Source organism: Phalangium opilio, unplaced genomic scaffold (genome assembly GCF_054372755.1).
Source record: "Phalangium opilio isolate 3A_F unplaced genomic scaffold, DU_Popi_V2 ptg000329l_1, whole genome shotgun sequence".
NCBI classification, from domain to species: Eukaryota; Metazoa; Arthropoda; class Arachnida; order Opiliones; family Phalangiidae; genus Phalangium; species Phalangium opilio.
In genome coordinates, this window is record NW_028324226.1 from 4030227 (window position 1) to 4038198 (window position 7972).

The window sequence follows — 7972 nt, forward strand, 5'->3', positions numbered from 1 at the left end:
ATATGACGTCATGACACGTCACCGGATATGACGTCATGACACGTCACCGGATATGACGTCATGACACGTCACCGGATATGACGTCATGACACGTCACCGGATATGACGCCATGACACGTCACCGGATATGACGTCATTGATCACGTCATCGAATTTGACGTCGTTGGCCACGTCACCGGATATGACGTCATAGCAAAAATTTACCATGCTTTAGATGTCAGTAAATACGTAACTACGTACACAGCGCCCCTAGCGGCAATTTATGAACTATCTATTGCTTACACGAATGTCTAGCAGAATTTTATCATGTTTTAGATGTCAGTAAATACGTAACTACGTACACAGCGCCCCTAGTGGCAATTTATGAACTATCTATTGCTTACACGAATGTCTAGCAGAATTTTATCATGTTTTAGATGTCAGTAAATACGTAACTACGTATACAGCGCCCCTAGTGGCAAATGTGTTAATGCTTAATTATCCGTTAATATTAATAATAATAATAATAACCCATAGCCCCTAAGTAACCCCAAATCCCTATCCCGTTTAAAATCACTAACGAGTTTTTAGTGAGTAGCCTCTCGATAACCTTTAATTCGTTCACTACCACACACATAAGCAAACACACAGTTATGTAACCAGCACTAGTTAAAGCATTAGTTTGTTTGTTTTACGTGGCTGCTACGACACGCTTCAGTGCAATGCACTTCGAATAAAATCATTCATTATATCTTTGAAACTGTATTCAAAATATTCATTCTCGACTGACGGCTCTACTATGTTGAGCAAGCACTTTATTCATACTCTAATTCAGAGGTATGAAGCGAGTTTCTATACCTTAGTCACTAAATATAATTAGTAAGCTTACAAGTAAAAATAAATTTATCAGGCAGACTTATAAATATTAATTCAATATTTTATTTCGAAATCTATTCCATTAGATACATTCGGATATAATAAAAATTTGTAATTAAAATACTTTTCAAAAATGTGGTAATCATTTTTATAACTTTGGTTAAAGTCTTTTATTCTTTTTATTATTTGACGCCATAACTATAATATAATTAATAAGCTTATGAATAGAAATAATTTTATCAAATAATATTTTATAAATATTAATGCGAGTTTTCATTTTGAAGCATATATTTCATTGATACATTAGATATTATTAAAAAGATTAATAATGAAAATAATAAGAATATTTTTATAAACGCGTAACTTCCGAGTGTTGAGTCCAGGTACTGAAAATAATAAGAAAATTTCTATTATTAACAAATTTTAATCGGCTTAGAATTTCCACTGTTTTCCCACGCTAATATCCTACGGTGGAAAACGAGGTTGTTAGGATGGAAAACCAGGGTATTTGGTGGCAAAACGTAGCATTACGCTTTTGCGTCCAGATAGGAAGCGCGTAAAGTTTCTGAGTGTTGAAAAATTAGGAAAGTAATTTGCGCGTTTTTATGGAATAAGTTAATTGTTAAAATTAAAATTGCATAAATATTATTAACCATGTATAGATTAAGCGTATAAAAGAAATATGTAAGTGCGAGTGAACAATAGTAAAAAGATAAAAACCCACCCAACATTGAATACAAAAATAACGGAAGTAAAAACCTTGAGCTTTCAATTTCTAAAGCGGCCAACCCTTAATAGTAACGAAAATGCACCTTCGTATTTGTAAAACAAGCTTTGTTAATCTGTAATCCTGGAGAGCTTCTATCTCGAGCTAGCGAAAGGGGAACGTTCCCAAAACACGTCTATTTCTCCACAAATCGAGAAGAGTTTTTAAAGAAAGTACTAGCTTGTGGCCCCGGATATTCACTTATAACGTAAGTAAATTTATTGAAATAAGGATTAAGGGTTCTAATTTTATGTTAGAGTATCGATGGGCTATTCACTCTGATTTTCTTTACGGGTACCATGTTTCAACACTGTTAAAAGATGCGCATCGAGTACGATGTGGCTACTCTTACGAGCCCAGCCCTTGGGTCGTCTTGTTATAACTTCGTATTAAATTATTTGTTTAGATAACCCAGAGTTGCTAAATAATTACCTCGGAACTAAGACCAATTAATAAACAAAAATAACTACCCAACCATTGTTTCAGTCCGGTGGAGGGATTTAAATATATTAGCTCTCCCAAGTAGCGCTTTTCTACACTTAGGACAGAATGCGCGACAGCGCGAGTGTTTAGCCCCTCGGTGACACTATAAACTACTTCAATCTCACTATTAAATTATACATTGTCGAGGGGTCCGATATTTACACGAAATCCCGTACGCTTCTCATGAAATCTTGGAAGTAATCAATAAATTACGAAATCAAAGAGGAAATTCCGAAATCTTAGGCGAAATCAAGAAGAAATCCCGAAATTCCGTACGCTTTTTTTTGGTATAGTCGGACTCCTCGTATACTTGGTATGCCTCAAAACATAAACATTTATAGCTTAGAAAGAAATACCATTATGGCGGCAAGGAATAGAGTAACGCCGGAATTGCCAGGAACGTTTGAATCAATACCGAACATCTGTAATTATAATAAACTAGCTTTTACCCGCGGCGTCGCTCGCGTGTAATAAGAAGTTCCATCAAAATGATATAAAGAATGGGTATATTTTATTGATGACTAATATTTTTGTAGCACCCTAGGTCAGCGAAAGCACTAGGCGTTGCCCGTCAGCCCGTCGGGACATTTTTTATTACTTTTCATGCGGACATTATTCCATAAAGAAGGGTTTTTAAATATCTGGCCGCCATTTAAAAATATGGCCACAAATCGAACCCGAAAGACCATTCAGCCCGTCTATAGGTTAAAGGAAACCAGTGTACTAAATATTTGCGAAATCGGTTGAAACGCGCGGACTTTGTTGCATAGAGAAGATTTTTACATTTCTGGGCGCCATTTATTAAGATGGCGGTGGATTGGAAAAAGCGCCTACTACTTATGAGTAACGTTCCTGCAAATGTTCAGCCTTCTAGGGCAAGCAGTTTGGACTGGGCGTTGATTATCAGTCAGTTTGTCAGTCAGAACTTTGATCTATATATATACAGATAAATAAATTAGTTCTTCCATGATAGAACTAAACAGAAATATTCATAAATTTGCTTGAACCGGCAAATAATAATGCTTGAACACGAAAGATTTGATTAAACAAAATTTCTAATAAATAAAAGTTAAACAAGATGGGCCAAGGGCTGGGCTCATAATAGTAGCCACATCGTACCGTACTTAACAGGCGTACATAAAATTTACGTGAATAGCCCCTCGATGCGCTACTTTTAACTGTGCTAAAATGATTACCAGTAATCCTTACTTCAATAAATTTATGTTATAATTGTAATAGTGCGACGGCAAGAGAAAACTTGAGTGAGTAGCCCCTCGATGCGCTACCCTTAACATTGCTAAAATGATTACCCGTAAGGCCATTATAAAAACAACGTTTTAGCTTTAACAATGCTAAACTGATTACACACAAGTAACCCTTAATTAATAGAATAACAGAAAGTTTTAGTGATTATCCCCTCGATGATCGAGTTACCTTTGACAGTGCTAAAATGATTACGTACTTAACGTTCAATTAATACACGTACAGAAACTTTTAATTTACAACTTATGCCTACGCATACTTATCGCGTCTTAAAAATTTCTAACATGAACTTATGGCCAGAAGCGTTTGAAAGAGAAAGAATTCGGTAAAACACTCAATAATTGTAATATCCCGGTGCCTTAAGACCATTCCAAAAATAACATCAGCATATATTTTCCTTGCCTAGATTATAAATTCCCCTCGATTTCTTTCAATGTTGAAATAGGGGAGCGGTATTGAAAGCGTGAAATCGTATTGTGGACGACGACGAATTTTAAAGGGAGAGTATATATAGCTTAACCTTACTATCATAATTCCCTTCATAAGTAGACGAACGAAAAATATCACCTCACCACAATTCTCTCCCTTTCACTTTTCCTTCAACGAATAACGAAAACTCTTATACAGCCAAAAATGGGTATACTGGCACGACGGGGACAACAACAACAGGGCAGGTCAAACTAAGAGCCTCACCGTAGATGTACGTCATACGATGTGGCTAAATAGCGTACTTTTTCTTACTTGAGAAGTATTACTACTGAAAGCTTATGCAGAGTTAAGAATATGTAAATCGAGTCCATGGTCTTACCTTTTATGATGGCGGCAGGAGGATGGGGGGGGGGGATAAAGAGAAACGTCCAAACCGCGGTCCCCATCTCTTTAGATGGTTACTGAAAGAACATGTAAAGGATCAAAATTAAACACTTACGCCCGTCTTTTCACAAACTAAATAAAGAAATACATTTTTTAAATTAATTTTTGGGACCCTTTTACGAACTGAAAGAGCTTACCTTCCTCAATACACGTATATTAATAATCTACACCTAGACTAGGCGGGAATACAACTTTCTAATCTAGTAATTCTCTATTGTGAATGTAATATTTTCCTTTATGTTTTTCACATTTTTTAAGTTACTAATTTAATTACTAATACCAGGGATAGATTTAATTTTGGAAGCAGGAATGGAGAACGGTTAGTATTTATTTCAGTCCGACTCATAGCCTAGTATAGAGCCCCTCCCTCCAACACGTAATTAAAAGTTTAAACTATCTTATAGGCTCACTTAAAACACGTTTTGATGACGTTGCTGACGGGGAAGGCGAAAAATACGTAATTCCTTTTTACCTCTGTCGCTCTTACCCGCCTCTTCTTTCATACCCCTCCGTTCGTTATTTCAATTTTTATTAATAGTGAACTATGGTTCTTAGATAAAGGTAACGGTATTTTACTCTTTCCCTACACCAAAAACTCTACTAGATAAGTGTTTAAGATGGATTAAAGATTGTGGGAGGGTCGAGTTAACGCCCGATAAAATTAAAAAAAAATATCACTACAAGTGCAGTCAACACGTAATATAGGCGGCGTTGCTTCAAAGTCCTAAGCTAGCGTGAAAAACCCGCTATTTTTTAATTGGATTTGCGTGGTCACGTGATGCGCATAACCAAGGTAACTAAGTACGGGTGCACGAATCTCCCATCGGAGACGCCGAAACCTGAGCTCTAAGATCGGCCAGTCGAAGACTACCTCACCCCTATCCTCCTACCTACTATTACGCTCGTTCCGCTTTTATATCCTATCCTTCTCTCTCTTGGATACTGATAAAAATTATTGCATTAAAAAGAAAAACACAAGAAGATTCAGAATGTCATCGAACAAGCAGAGTACCGCTGCGAGGAAGCTTTTTTCTTCTTGGCCCTCCTTGACAACTAAGTATAATCTAAAATTCTCGAAGAGAAGTATTATATACTTCTGATACAATATATTGTAACACACCTCTCATTAGTTTCATTACATTTGGACCATTAGATCCAAAGATATTGTGGATTGAATACTGAATTTACAATTTTGACATTGGAAATTAACTTTTATTAAAAAAATCTATCGACTCTAAATGCTTGAATCTTTTTAATAGAATAGAATATATTGTGGCACACCTCTCATTCAAATTTCAGGACATTTGGAGCATTTAATCCAACGATATTGTGGATTAAATACTGAATTTACAATTTTGACATTAGAAATTAATTTTTATTAAAAATTTATTCATTCTAAAACCTTGAATCCTTTTTTAGTATAATAGAATAGATTGTAAAACACCTCTCATTAAAATTTTCGGACATTGGGACCAGTAGATCCGATCACCCGAAGATATATTCAGTCTTAGCACTGAAGCCATCATTTTGACTTTGGAAAAAATTTTTTATAAGAAAAACTATCCACTCTATAGCTTGGACCCTTTTTAGTATAATAAAACACACCAAATGACACGTCTCATTAAAATTTCAGGTTATTCGGATGTATAGGACAAAGGATCTATCATTAACAAATTTTAATCGGCTTAGAGTTTCCACCGCGTTTCCACGCCAATATCCTACGGTGGAAAACGAGGTTGTTAGGTAGGATGGAAAACCAGGGCATTTGGTGGCAAAACGTAGCATTATTATGCTTTTGCGTCCAGATTGGAAACTGTAACCCCGGAGATCTTCTCTTTACCGAAAACGCGCAAACACACCACTCTTTGCCCGAAAACATATGCACGTTTACCACGGAAAGCTCGAAAATGATTCGCTAGCTAAGAGAGAGGAGATCTTTATAAAATGAAAACTACCTTGCAGCAAGACGACCTAAGGGCAGCAGTTTTTAAACACTCACGAAGGTCATTAAAAACTGGGGTGTACCGTACCAGGAGCAGATGACATCTGCTCCTGACCGTACTTAATACGAGTACAAAAACATTTTAGTGAATAGCCCCTTTAACTGTTTTAAAATTATTACTTAAATTTTTTACTTCTGTTATAGTTATACTAGTGTGACACGAAGGAAAAAACGTGAGTGAGTACCCCCACGATGTGCATCATTTAACAGTGGTAAAACCAGCACTGGTAAAACGAAATATCCGTAAATACCCATTAAAACAAATTCCCAAAAATCAGAGTGAATAGCCCCTCGATGCCTAACAAAAAATTATAACCCTTAATCCATACTTCAATAAACCTACCTCCTCCCATAGAACTTACAGTTAATTTTGGGTTCCTTTGAATTTTCTTCAAAAGTCGGGCTTTTACCTGTAAATGGAATTCTTTGATCGGGCTTCCATAGCGCGAGCAGCTTGCGTTGTCGAGTGCGTGATCGAGTGGGCTATGGCTTAGGGCCATGGTCTTGTCTAGAGAGGGTGGGCGACAACACCGTAAGTCATCCCGTTTGACCTTTGAACTACGTAGAGATGATAGTACGCAATACTAGTATATATCTATATATATATAATATAGTATATATCTGTTTAATTATTTAAAAAAAGGACGGCAAAAATGTTAATTCATAAACAATTCAGCAGTTTTTAAACACTTTCACGAAGGTCATTTAAATGTAGAGTTGTACATCTCAGTTTTTAAGGCCCGTTCAGACGACACTCTTTTTCTCGCTACGCTCGCCGTGCTGAGCTCATCAGATTTTCTGGCTTCACCAGCCTCTGGAAAATGCACTGTTCACATTCTTGATCTCGGGAAAGCGAGAAAAAAAGTTGAAAAAATTCAACTTTTTTTTCTCTCTTTGCTCGGCACAGCCAATAGAGTGCTTCCGAAAATGACGTCACTCTTTGTTGTGTAGTCTGCTACTCTGTGGAAATGTGTTTTCTTGGGTTTCACTGGTTCGAACTAGTAAGAAAAGAACTATTCGTTTTAAAATTTTGCAAGATAATTTAAAACCCTTCAATATACTTATCACTAAAATTTCAAGAGATTCGAACTAGTGAAAACACATTTCCACAGAGTAGCAGACTACTCGACAAAGAGTGACGTCATTTTCGGAAGCACTCTATTGAATTTTTTCAACTTTTTTTTTCTCGCTTTCCCGAGATCAAGAATGAGAAAATTTTGGCCGTGTGAACAGTGCATTTTCTAGAAGCTGGTGAAGCCAGAAAATCTGATGAGCTCAGCACAGCCAGCGTAGCGAGAAAAAGAGTGTCGTCTGAACGGGCCTTAAAAACTGGGGTGTACAACTGTACATTGTAGAAGCGTGGGAAAGTTTACACCTGTGGTCCTGGGGATACTGCTCCGCTGTAGCATACGCTTCCAAGACTCAAGACGGTGAGGGATTTTTAAAGGGGCGTCATGAGTATGAGAAGATGAGAGCCGGCTCAAATTAAATCCACATTTTAACTTGAATATAATCGATTGTTGTCCTACATTTTTGACCATTTGTTTCGATAATTGAAGTAAATTTATTAGACTTTTTTTTACTCTGGTGTGGTTGTCGAGATAGATCTTTACTTTAAGACTTTAAAACGTTGCTGGAGGTGAAGTCACGTGGTACAAAATTCAAATACCGAATTGCGGCATTATTTGACGTTCAAAGCGTACAATTCAACAAACCTAACAAAAAAGATA